The sequence below is a fragment of the Triturus cristatus genome, chromosome 8 (genome assembly GCF_964204655.1).
Source record: "Triturus cristatus chromosome 8, aTriCri1.1, whole genome shotgun sequence".
In the NCBI taxonomy this organism is placed as follows: domain Eukaryota; kingdom Metazoa; phylum Chordata; class Amphibia; order Caudata; family Salamandridae; genus Triturus; species Triturus cristatus.
In genome coordinates, this window is record NC_140591.1 from 712,378,602 (window position 1) to 712,392,962 (window position 14,361).

The following is a 14,361-nucleotide window of genomic DNA, read 5'->3' on the forward strand; positions in this document are numbered from 1 at the left end:
GCAGTACTTTTCAGCATCCTGCCATTGAAAACGACGACGCGACCCGACACCATTTGACACCTATGCACCCGGCTTCCCTGGGTGAGGTAACACGAGTACTCCAGTGCTCACGTGGGTATTGACCCTAGAGCCATCTAAGTCCAAAAGGGTTTGTTCCTAGTCCACCTCTAAGTGTCCTTAAACTTTAAAATTCCAATCGCGACTTTCCCCATAGAAGCTAACGGAGCTTGAGGCTGTGTTCTCACACTGCACACGTCCCCAGTGGGTCCTCTGTGTCACTACCTTGGGTGGTTCCTGGGGGTCCAAGTGATTCTACAGGCTCTAGGCCTTGTGTCTAGTCAAGTCATGGTTCTTATACCACTTTCTTAATATATGGTTTGGTTCGCTGCCTACTAGGGCCTATCGTATATTGTGCTAATTTACTGTGATATTTGAAGTGCAACATATGTGCTTTGACCTCTAGCCTCATAAAGAGACTAGTCAGGTGTGTTTAGTAATAAATACATATATTTTATATATATACCTGGTGTGGTTCTCCTTTCATTTGGTCATTCAGGAGACTATAGACTGGTAAAACAAGCTGCTTTACATTCCTTCAAGACTTAACCTGAAGGCTGCTCTTCATAGCTACCACTAGGATAGTTTTCAAATAAGGTTGTCTTTAACCTATCATCTCTAAGGGGTTGTTTGGACTGGTGCAAGGTGCCCACTATAACTAGTGGACAGCATGTACCAGGCCAACTTCTCACACCTACAAGGAGGATTACGTGTTTTGGGTGTACCAATTCATAGTTACAGTTTAAGGAAAAAATCACTAGCAGTGGAGCCTGGTTGGCAGTTCCCAGTGCACTTCCAGACCTATTAACACAGCATCTAGATCAAAAAGTGGGGGATGACTATGACAAAATGGGCACTTTCTAACAAGTGGTACAAGCAAGTTGAGTGGTTTGTGAAAAATGTTGAAGGTTTTGTGGATTGATTTCAATACCGCATTTGATATTGTGGTCCCAAGTGATATGTGGACAGCATGCAAAATAGCCAATGGGGTTGCCTGAGAGTTGGCTGACAAGAGATGCTATGACTAATGGCCCCTCAGCTATAGTGATGAGAAAGTATGATCAGGTAATGACGTGGTTGAAGTATAAGGTGCCACCCCAAGATATTGACTGCATCAGGATCAATCGGAAGACCCACAAACTGAAAAAGACAATTCAAGCATGCTATGAGAGATTGTTACAGGCATTCAAACAATATAGCGGAATGAAAACAGTGGAGTCTAACTATATCAGACATTTTGTGTCCAGGTTTGTGACAGGGTCGAGACCTGAAATTAGCATAATGATTCAACAGCATTTGATTTGTTGCCAGAATAAGTTGGGTGACGATATTTTGCGATATGCTAAATATTGCAACAATGAGATTAAAATGAGGCAGAAAAAGTTAAAGAGAAAATGATGGTGCTACAAATGAAGGCTGGTCAGGGAGGAATTTAAAATCCACCATTGGAAGGGATTGCTCCCCAATGCAGGAAGTGTATCAACAGGGAGCTCCGGCCATGAAGGGTAGAGGTGGATTTCAGTCATAAGGTAGAGGTCGGGAATCCCTATTGATCTGAGTACTGGAACTGATGTGCCTACATTGAAGAAGTCTTACCCATGCCACTACTCTAATAGGTTGGGGTATTGTATGTGACAATGTTGTCTTAATCCAGCATATCAGGGTAAAAATTCAAGGATTGTACTACCGCAGAACAACAATTCCATGCAGCAACTGAAAGTACACAGATCTAGATCTCAGAATTCAATGTGCCACAAGACCAAGTAATGCAGGCTCCCCAACCTCCTATGCCACAGCAAGTTGCTAATGTTCCCAGACTTTAATAAAACCAGGTCCCAACATAATAATCCTTACCACCAATTTCCCATGTTTGAGACAAATGAAAATGTTGCCATCTGTCAGTCTTCCTGACGGTGCCTAAGGGGGGTGCTACCCATTCTACTGTGAGATCAATGGAAGATCAATGGAAGATCGAAACCTACCCCTCTCTGGAAGAACTATCTCAGGGGCATATTTACAAGGGCTTTATCTCCGCTTTTTTGGCTTACAAAGCCAAAAAAGCGGAGATAAAACCAGCGCCCTATTTACATGAGGGTGCTAACATGCATAATCGCGTGTTAGCACCCTTTTTCCCAACACCTCACTTTGCATCTCCAATGAGATGCAAATTGGGTGTTACTGGGCGTACCCAAGATGGACTACCTTGCAAATATCGCTGATGTTCACATCGCGATATTTACAAGGCAGCCCACATGATTTTAGCACACATTAGATTGTGGCGAAAACGGAAGTTTTCACCAAAATCTAACGTCTACTAAAATCCTGACTTAGCCATCCCTAACATAGGCTGATACGACACAATGCATACAACAGTAAAGAGTTCTTCAACATCGTGAAAGAACTCTCCAGCCCCACCTCCAACACCAACGACATCCCACCTTCGCAAGACCTGTGTGACTCGCTGGCCTCCTTCTTCCATCGCAAGATCGCAGACATCCACAACAGCTTCAATGCCACGACCGCCCCGACAACCACTGAGACCTCTGCCCCCACGACCACCATCCGCATGGTCTCCTGGACCAACATAAACGACGACGACACCATCAAGATCATGAACTCCGTCCACTCCGGTTCTACGTCAGACCCCTGACCACACCACATCTTCAACTAAGCCAGCACCGCCATCGCACCCCATCCCCGGAAAGCCACCAACATCTCCTTTGAGACAGCTACCTTCCCGGAGAGGTGGAACCCAGAGCGGACCCCAGAGATCTCAAGAACTTCCGGACCATCTCCCTGCTCCCGTTCCCAGCAAAGGTCATCGAGAAGGCCGTCAACAAACAACTGACCCGCTACCTTGAGGAAAACAGCATCCTGGACCCGTCCCAGTCCAGGTTCCGCAGCAACCACAGCACCAAAACCGCCCTCATCGCCGCCACCGATGACATCAGGACCCTGCTAGACAATGGAGAAACCGCGGCCCTCATCCTCCTGGACCTGTCAGCCGCCTTCGACACAGTCTGCCACCGCACACTACGCACACACCTCCACAACGCCAGGATCCAAGAAAAGGCCCTGGACTGGACCACCTCCTTTCTCTCCGGCAGAACACAGAGCGTCCGCCTCCCCCCCTTCGGCTCCGAAGCCACCGAGAACATCTGCGGCGTACCCCAGGGCTCATCCCTCAGCCCAACGCTGTTTAACATCTACATGGAACCGCTCGCCCACGTCGCCAGACTGCACGACCTCAACATCATCTCTTATGCCGATGACACCCAGCTGATCCTCTCCCTCACCAAGGACCCCCACACCGCCAAGCCAACCTCCACGAAGGAATGAAGGCCGTCGCCGAATGGATGAGAAACAGCCGGCTGAAGCTGAACTCAGACAGGACGGAGGTCCTCATCGACGACTCCTGGTGGCCGACCGCACTGGGAACAGCTCCAACACCCACCGACCACGCACGCAACCTCAGAGTCATCCTCGACTCCACCCTCTCCATGATGAAGCAGGTCAGCGTCGTCCGTTCCTCCTGCTTCAGCACCCTCCGCATGCTCCACAAGATCTACAAGTGGATCCCCACTGAAACAAGAAGAACGGTCACCCAGGCCCTCATCAGCAGCAGGTTGGACTATGGAAACGCCCTCTACGCAGGAGCCTCGGCCAAACTCCTGAACAGCTTCAACGCATCCAGAACGCCTCTGCACGCCTGATCCTTGACATCACTCGCCGTAGCCACATCACACCCCACCTGAGAGACCTGCACTGGCTCCCCATCAACAAGAGGATAACATTCAAGCTCCACACCCACTCACACAAGGCACTCCACAACACCGGACCAGCGTACCTCAACAGACGACTCAGCTCCTACACCCCCACCCGCCAGCTCCGCTCCACCGACCTCACCCTCGCCACAGTCCTCGGCATCCAAAGAGCAACCTCCCACGGCAGATCATTCTCCCACCTCGCTGTCAAGACCTGGAACACCCTTCCCACCCACCTACGGCAGACCCAAGACCTGCTGACCTTCAGAAGACTCCTCAAGACCTGGCTTTTCGAGCAGTAGCGGCATTCCCCATCCCCCACCCCCCAGCGCCTTGAGACCCCCATGGGTAAGTAGTGCGCTTTATAAATGCTATGATTGATTGATTGAATGAATCTGCCAACAACACAGAAAAAGTCAGGATGCTTTTGGGAATGCTGGGGTACTGTTGTCAGTGGATATCCAACTTTTTGCTAGAGGCCAAGCCTTTACAAAGGATGAGACACAAGGATATGTTGGATCCAATGCCTGGGGACAATGACTGTCTGGTTGCCTTCTCTAGTTGAGAGAAAGCCTCTGCCATTCCCCGGCACAAGGAATGCCTGATTATAACAAAGCATTTTCACTTTTCTGCAGTGAAAGAGAAAATGATGGGGGAACTCAAAGACCAGTTGCTTAATTCCTAGCCACGTTAGGCCCAGTGGTGGCAGCACTGCCTGGCTGTCCTCAAGCAGTGACAGCGACAGGTGCCAGCATAGAAAGGTACAAAAGTATAGTAATGGATGATCCCTTGACTGTATATGTTCCTCATTCTGTTGAAAATTAATTAACTAGAATGAGGATACAGCACCTCACGAACAGCCGCCTGACCCGATATAAGAAAATCATACTGGAGGCCGAGAACATGTCTCTAAATAAGGTGCGCTGTTTTGAATCCTGTCACTTTGCTACTCCTTCCTTAGAATGACAATGATGATGATGAGGTGGAGCATTGCGGTCTCAATGTCACTGAAGTATGCACTAAGCTGAGACCAGGTATACAAGATGAACCACTACCTGAATCTAATTAAGTATTGCTTGTGGATGGCTCATGTTTATGAGATCATGAAGGAAATATGAGAGCTGCTTATGCAGTCTGTACCATTTCAAGAGTAGTGGAAGGTGCCTGGCTTCAAGTTGCAATCGTGAAATATTCTACACATTGCAAGGGAGATGACTGTGTGTCAGGCAGCAGCAGATTTGCTGACGATGTTGCAAGGTACTTCACTTATAATGCTTGTACATTTAATGGAAACTATGTAAATGAAGGAAAAGGCGAGACCAATTACAATTTTTTGCTCACAGCAGCTGATACTTGGGAGAAAGTCAAGAGGTTTCAGGAAGAGGTCTCAGAAGCAGAACAGCAGTGTTGGGTAAGCACAGGTTTTGTTAATAGAGATGATGATGAAATATGGGTTTCAGGAGATGACAGACCTGTGTTGCCAAATAGTTTGTTGCCACCAATGGCTAGACATTTCCATGGTCCAACTCATGTAGGGAGGGATGCTATGATCAGATTGTTTCATCAAACATGATTTAATCCCAGATTCCGGTTGATAGCCAAAGTCTTATGTCACAGCTGTGTTGTGTGTCAACAGAATAATGTAGGAAAAAGAACTACAGTAACATTAAGCCACAGAGGGAGTTCAGGTGGTCCCTTCAACAGGATGCAAATGGATTTTTTTTAGATGCTTTTGTGTAATTGGCTGAGATATGTGCTGGTTGTTGTGTGCATCTTTTGACAATGGTTTGAGGCATATCCCAAAAGAAGAAATCATAGTCTCACAGTAGCAAAGTTGTTGTTGAGGGAGCTAATACCAAGGTTCGGCTTTCTGACTTCTTTAGAATCAGACCGCGACACACACTTCAAAGTGCTGAGGATGCTGTGTGCTGCCTTGCAGGTTGAACAGAGACTGCATTGTAGTTACTGACCTTAGTCTTCAGGTCTGGTGGAGCAAGTCAATGGGACACTGAAATCAAAACTTGTCAAAGTGTGTGCTTCTACATCTGAAATGGCTGTATGCTTTGCCGTTGGTGTTGATGATTCTGCACAGCATACTTGATCGTAGGACAGGACTGTCTCCCCATGAGATCATCATGGGATGGGCAATTAGATTGCCAGCTGTACCTGCAAACATTCTTGTAATTATTACTGATGATCTGATACTAGATTATTGCAAAGGATTGGCTGACATGGTGCGCTTTTCGGGATGAAGCTGCTACCGCGCACCATGACAGGAGCAGTGCCGCAACCTAAGTCCTGGAGACTGACTGGCGGTGATGAAGTAGCAACGAAAGTCATGCTTGGAGCCTTGTTGGCCTGGGCCATACCAAGTAATACTTGCAACTACAACTGCAGTGAAGTGAGGAGGTCTCCCCAATTGGATCCATGCTGCCCATACTCGCAAGGTTCAATGTCCCTTTGATAAAAAAACAGCACCTCTTCCAGAAGAGCCAGTGGTGGTCAAAAGACCACGGAAGCAGGTTAGTGAAGCAGTAGGAGAACAGTCAGAAACTGAAATACCACTTGATTAGCCTGAATAGTGTTCTGGAGAGTTGAATGACAAAGACTAGCGGGGGAGAGGTTAATCTAGCGGTCGTAACAGAGATAGAATCGCACCCTGACGAAGGGCAGCAGAAGAATGTTGGCCGATAATGCAGGAGAGAGGGAGACTGGTTCTGCAAGGAGAAAGTGCTCTCCCAGAAATTCCAGAGGATATAGAGGATTCATACTTGAGTGAAGGAGGAGAAGAAACAACTCACTGGAGGGCAAAGCAAGCAAGAGTTCCCTGCCTGAGGTACTTATCCCCTGAATGGACATACTTTCTTGCTAATTACAAGGAAAACAAGTTCTGGGAATTTGGGGATTACTGTCAAAGTTCAATTGAAACTTTGAGAACTTGATCTTACCTTTGAACTTTCTTTGTTAACAAGACTTTGGGGCCTATTATCATGGCGGGCAGATCGCCACCGCCCGACCGGTGGTGGCCATCCGTCTGCCAAAACCCAATGCCAGGTGGCATTTTACCCCCGCCACATTAGCATGGTGGGGGTACCGCGGCGGACGGAAAGACCATCCGCTGCTTTTCCGCCTGCAGGAAATCGTCACGATTGCCTGCCGGGAGGAAAAGGCCCATAATATGGTAGCGGTGCCATCTATATTATGATGGGTGCGTTAGAATGCCTTTCTATGGTGGAGACTCCGCCATGGAAAGGCATGCGGTCTTTGGCTTGGGGGACCAATTGCAGTCCCCCGGGTGTTGGGGGTGGGGTGCACATGGGGGTACCCATGGTACCCCCCTTCATTGGCATGCACAAGGTTGCAGGCACCGCGTGGTGCCTGTCACATTTTGCATGCCAATGCACAACATGCCTTTTTAATATTGTGGCGGGTGCTGCTTTCAGCACCGCCTGCCACAATGTTAAATATGCAGGATGCGACCGCCTGGGTGGTGGTTGCATCCTAATAGGCACAGAGCGACCGCCGCACCTCTGGCAGTCGGTCGCGATTACCGTTACAGTGGCGGCATCATAATGGGCACCTATGTGCCTTGAGACATCTTATCTTAGATGTGGCTGAATTGCCCGTTTTTTGGATATAAACAAGCTTCCTGTGAAAGTTGATGAACTGAAGAATTTCATATTGGGGCTGATAGTGAGTGAATTAGATCTATTAATTATTAAAGACATGTCATTGACTTTGTAGGGAAGAAGGAAGAGTACAGAGGCTAAAGGGACCTGAAGGAGCCTAAGGTTGTCTTTTAGAAGAACACAGAGTAGGGCTAAGGAAGACTCATGAAGATTCCTGTATATATTTTGTTGCATATCATTTGGAAATTGGTTTTGCTGTTTGTACAGGTGGAAATCAATAGAGAAGTCTCTGCAGCTGCTACGTTCCACCCAAGGTTTAAATGAAGTAATGGAAGCCAATCTTACTACTAGTAGGCATAGATGCGTCTTAATCGGGACACTGATGACTTCAGTTGTAGTATTAGTTATAGTGCTTATCGGGATATATTCACTGCAGATAGCTTAGTGGCATATAAAGCTACTGTTGCCCCTACCACACCATATTCTTCTGATAGTAATATTCAGTTGTTGGGGGATTAAGAAATTACACACAGACGTATCAAGAGGGGAATTATACCTCAAGTGTTTCTTTTATATTGCTTTATGAGTATATAGACACGATGAATGCTTGAAGTTGTTTTGTTTGTACTCAGTTACCCGCTTCTGCTCAAAGGGAATTACTTACCATCATCTACCTCTGACATATGGTATTTCTTGTAGTCTCCTATTAGGCATATTTTATAGAAAATTTAGTTTTCAATATTATGTTTCAAATTATAATGCAGTTCTCCCATAAGTTCCCCATATCAAGCACATACATAATAATCCTTATTTTAAAGGTGCAGAGATTGAAGGCAAATATTTTATCTCTCTTAAGTAACTAGGCAGTACATATGTACATAGGCAAAATTCGACTTGTTTGATGTCAGATGTGGAAAGGAAATGTTTAGTTTTGTTGGAGGATAGATGGAGAGACCTAAATTCTCAAACTTAAACTGATAGGGATCTTAAAAATCACAAGAGGAGTAGCGAAGACATTGAACACCAGGAAAAAGGAAATTTACCAGCCTTTTAGATTGGAAACACAAAGGAAAGTTATGTATACATGTTGATCAGGGTTATAGAGATCCGTTGTTTCTAAGGGAGAGCAAGTGTGAGCATACTTTTGAAGTGAGAGGGATAAATTCTCATTTCCTGGAAGGACAGAATCCTGTGATTCCTGAAGTCTATTTTATTTATGGACAAATGCATACTTCAAATCAACAGATGGATGGCATCGTACCTGCTATTTTGGCATATTTTTCCCAAAGATTTGTCATATGGAACGGTTTCATGATCCTGTATGGGAAGAGAAATCCAGAATAAAATGAAGTGTTAGTGCAGCAGAAGTAGTGGGAGATATTTTAGGTGCCTATGATAATGTATAAATTGGCTACTAGTACTACAAATTCCTTATTGCTTGTAAATACTGAGATGATTGCAAGAATGTCAATGGTTGTACAGATAATACAAAAGCAGCTAGGTATGCACTCAGCTAAACCAAACTCAAACTATCGTCTCAATGGTTGTACAGAACCATCTTGCATTAGACCTTTTGCTCACATAAGTGGGTGGAGTGTGTTGGATGTTGAAAGTTCAGCAATGCTGTATTTATATTCCAGACAAAAGTAAGGACCTGAAGAATTAAATTAAGACTATATCCAGATTCACAAAGGATTTGAAAGAGTTGAAAGCAACAGGTGCTTGGGAAGCTATTGGAAATGGGTTTGCTTCAATAGGTCGATGGTTTGGAAGCTTGTGAATTAAAATTTCTGGCCCCAATTTGAAACCTCTTTTGATAATCGCCCTTTGTATGGTATTCCTATACATGCTCTTTAAGGGATATCAGCATGCACAAGGTAGACAGGGAGCAAAGAGAAAGAGAGCAGATGTAGAGTTAGAAGAATGTCAGAGCAGATATTATGATGATATTAGGTGTCTAGAGGAGTCTAGATGAAAGATTTTCAAGACCACTAGGTCTTGATTGGTCTAATCTGATAATGATCTGATTGTAATCTGTGATGGCTTGATCACATTCAGAGGGGAGATTGGAGTAGCATAATTTTGGTTCCATTCTTTTAGGTTTGTCTAGGGCATATATATATATATTTTCCTTTGGATTATGTACTTGTCTGATGCAATAATATCAATGAGATATGGTGCACTAAAGGTATGTATAGAAGGTGCAATTATTGTGTGTTTTTTAAATTATATATGTGTGCATATTAAAACATTTCTTTTTCAGAGTCATCTGGATTGCTGATAATTTTCTATGGGATCCAATCGTAAGGTGGTGTGCTAAAATATATTTAATGCAGTGAGGGATTAGTGAGAACGAATCATATATGTGTTCAGTGCTTTCTTCATAAATTGTAACCAGTTGTCACTTTTGTTTAATAATACATGTATTAGTTTATTGTACCACATATAAGAGTACAGTATCATTTATTGGAAAATATATAGGTTGTAGAATTAATATACATTCAAAGAACCTGCTAAGCTAGCATGATTGTAGGCCTTAAGCTTACAGTTGAGACATTTAATACTAACGTGGAAGTTGTTTTCCTGCATGTTTTTCTCCTCTGCAGACCAAAGACATTAATTAGCTAGTAAAAAAGAACATTGTATTTCAGTGAAAATGAGGCGAGGAAGAACTGGCAATATCAAATAATATTAATGAACAAGAAAGGGAGTGTTACCAATTTGTACTATCAGACGAAGGGAGGAATCCAAGGATGCCTTGGAAATGAAGACTGGAATATGGGAGTAGTGTTCAAGGAGACAAGTTCTTTCTTGGGAACTGGAAAATTACTATGATGTGTTTGAGGTCATTTTCTTAAATGTTCTTTGTACATTTTAATCAGGGAACTAATCTTGGGTTTGGTCAGATTCCCTTTACACTTAGATATGTACAAACCTCTCTTGTCATCTCTGATGGTGTGGCTTCTTCCTATACATGAATCCTCACCTTTAGAACTTCTATAAAGGTTCTGATGCTGACACATTTCTTGCTTCCTTGAATCAATATGGTTTCCCCTATTCTTAGTTTAGTGTAGGGTTTAGTAGATGTTGTGAATCTTTTCTATGTATGGGCAGAAGGATCAAAACCATTATTCTAGTCATCAAGTCCTATTCCTCATATTTTGCATTGCTGCTACCGAAATTCTTATATGCTCCTTGTTGTTGAGAACCAATATTGTACATCGCTTTGATCTTCCTTTAATAATCCTGTATTTTAATAGTATGTTCTTGAGACTTACTTATATTAGTCCGGCTTTTAGTTTGTAATAATCCTTCTGACTTCAAGTTACTAACTCAGACTTTTATTGTGTGGTTCTAATGGTGGTCACACTGTAACTTAAAATGTACATTTATTTCTGACCCATTTTCCTCTCAGGCTACTAAAAAGGTCTATTGGCCAGAGTAAATTGGAAGAAATGGCCAAAGCGTTTCCAACCTAATTAAATAATCTCAGGTTCAGATGAAAAAAGAGTTTCCATGTAGCTTCCCACACCCAGGAAACGTTCTGCCTCACAACCAGCTTCCTCCAAACATTACTTATTCATCAGGTAGCTTTGGCATACATAATGAAGAACAGACTAAATAATACTAATGCTATGAACTCGTGCATGTCACTATCCTACTTCTAAGTGCCCCCAGTTTGGTCCCGCCATTTCCTGAAATGAAAGGAGCACATTACATAGGCACTGTCTGGTGGGATCAAATGGCAGTTGGTCTTAGATCCTTTTCCAGGGTTCCACCTACCACTGTACACCTCCCTACCCATCTTGAAGTTGAATTTGCTGTTGTTCCTAATGAGCTGACTAGGTATTCATATGAAATGTCTGATGATCGAGGTTCAGAGGTTGATGTGGTAGACAGTGCTTCATTTGCAAATGATGCTTGATGCTGGAGGGTTGAAGATTAGTGTCTCAAGAGAAATGGGGTGTACATTCTTTCCCTTTTCTACTACGTCTTCATGTAGAAATGTTGTGGGGGATGGTTCTGCTGGACCTGGTAGCCGTGATTATACTGCCTTTTCTTACAGAGATAGTTGAGTGTTAAGGCTCATTGATGTGTCAGATTTCTTGTGAGTTTTTCAAACTAGCAACTAGTCACCACAAGCTATGTACTCTATTTTGCTTGTCTCCTGATGTCAGCATATGATTTCATTTTCATTTTATTGCTGGTGTCTTTGACTGAAAGTTGAGAGGGATTGTAGGGAAGATTACCGTGTGGAATCTTGGTGTATTCTTGTCAACAAAACTCAAGAGTAGAGGAACATTATCCTGTGGTCGAGTGAGGACTGTTTTTATATGACCATAGCATTTGCTAATGTCATTCTTTCAGTCTGCACTCTTTGAATAACATTTTTCAAAGTGACCCTGAGCCTCTCCATTTACTGAAACACTAGTTTGTTGAGGAAGTCTCAGAAGTCATGGCTTGTGAATGGTGGACCATTATCTGACTTTAGGATGATTGTAAAGCTTTAAACCACTAATATGTCATCCAGGTATTTACCTGACAACATGCAACAAAATATGTCAAATCACATCAGGTCCCACACTTCACCAGACCGTTTAGATATCTGCATCAGTGCTGATTTGCTTGAATCATTGATTGACTGGCAGATATGGTATTCAATGAGTGCTATCATGACCATTTCAGCCATAAGCAGAAACCACATTTTGCCTCAAAGCACTTTTTCAATTGCAAAAACGTGTGCCCTATGTGTGCCAGTTCTGTAATTTGTTTTTTTTAAACATCTAGACAAGACCAACGTAGTTCCTTAAAAGAATAGTCCTTCTGTTGTGATTGTCAGCTCCATTGGGTGTGATTTATTTTACATCAATGTCCCGTGATGCTGTTTTTTATTCTTTCTACTGACTTCACTAATGGTACAACAGCAGCTGCTTGACTCTGGATAGATTACCATCTTCATTAGTGGCATGAATGACTTCTTGCAGTGAGTGTGCTTGTAGCGTGTTCACTTGTGCCAGAAAATAGAGTTCTTCTAGCTATTGATGGATCCAATCTTATGGGTTTTGGTGAATAGAGAAACAATCAGCAGAATTCTGTCCTTTTATATGTGTAGATGCTAGGTTGTAATTATATTCCTGTAATCATAGAGCTCTGTATTTTAATCCTGGATGAAATCATTGCTTTGGGGTTCCAATAGATGGCTAATAAGGCTAGGTGATATATACTATTGGTGAATTTGTTGCTCTATACAAAGATGTGGAAGAGTTCACTTGCTCATCTGACTGCACAAATGTGTTTCAGCGGTTTGAAATATACTCTTTCAGTTTCTAGGAGGCTCATGTTAGCATATTTACCACTTGTCATAGTGTATGGTATGCTCCCCCTGGTAAGCTGGGTTTCTGCCAAAATGTTGTTTAAAAATGTGATGAGCATAACATGATGTCAAAAATATCATGGGACAGAATATCACTGATAAGAATATTGTTTTTTCACTATTTTTAAAAATACCTCTTGGTTAAATTTCATTGTAACATATATTGTTTTATGTGTGTTTGGTATATGGTGTTATTGGTTTAAAATATTGTTAATTTTTGTAATGTATGTTATATTTTGTAATATCATTTTCAGAGTGAGACACTGGGTTTATAAGGAAAAGATTGAAAATAACTTTTAATTTTTGTATTAAAAAAGTATTCATTTTTGTTAGATGGTCCTTTACTTCTTTGTAATTTTCAAAGCATTTTATATTGAATAGAAAATTGATATATGTATGGAATAAACGTATTGACATATTTTATGATAGTTAAAAAAGCATACTGATGTTAAACATGTTATTACACTGCATTCTACTCACAGTTTTTCATCAAAGGTTGGAGGTAGGCACATTATTTGCTTCATGGAAGCAGACGATCTGGTGGTGATGGATCTTACACCTATTGGGCTGCAACAAAAACTAAATGCCCTAAAGGCTTACTGCATTGAAAATAAGCTAACAATAAATGTTGATAAGACAAAAACAATGTTTTCTGCCAGGAGGAAAAGGACATTTGTATGGTTCCTTGGTATTGTAAGATTCAAGCAGGTTAGAGACTATAAAAATCTAGGACTAACCTTTTCAGATGAATTGAGCTGGAATAAACAAATGGCTATTCGGAGGCTAGCCCTGTCTTTTGCAGTGAATGGGGTGAAAAGGTTTGATTGCAAACTGTTGGAGGAAATCTTATCAGAGATGAAGACAAGCTGTTGATATTGCGATGGTTTGCAGTATACTAATGATGACGGAAGTTGTACAATTTGAGGAAATCAATAAAGTTTGTTAAAAAAAAAAACCAGTACCAGAGATGAAGACAACCCTCTGTGGAAAAAGGAATCCAGTGACAATAATGCAAAAGCTTTAGAATGTTCCAGAGAGGTATATTGAAAGAGGAGAAGTGGTTTTGATTAACCAGATAAAGAGTTCACTCAGGCAAAGTGACATGGAAACTAGTTGGGCAAAGGATCTGTATTATCTTAAAATTAATAGCTCAGCCATTCCTTTCTTAGTTTCTCATGAGAGAATGGACTTGTTCCCATACATATATACTATTCCAGACAAGCGCTTCTGGAATGATGCTTTGCACTTGAGGGTGGGAATTAACCCAGGATTAAAAACAGAGGTTGTTAAGAACAATAGCCAGATCCCCTGTAAGAGAGGTAGGAAATATTCAGTGAACCATTTATTGTAGGAATGTGCATTCTTCATTAAGGCAAGGCAAAATATTCTTCGGTCTGTGTTTAAAAAATACGGGATTCAAACTAGAGATACGGGGCTAGACCTGATTTATAGCCTTAGATTCTGAGATATAGCTATTATCATTGGTCAATATTTGTTTAAAATCATAAAGTCTCAACTGGCATTCTCTTCCCGTAGG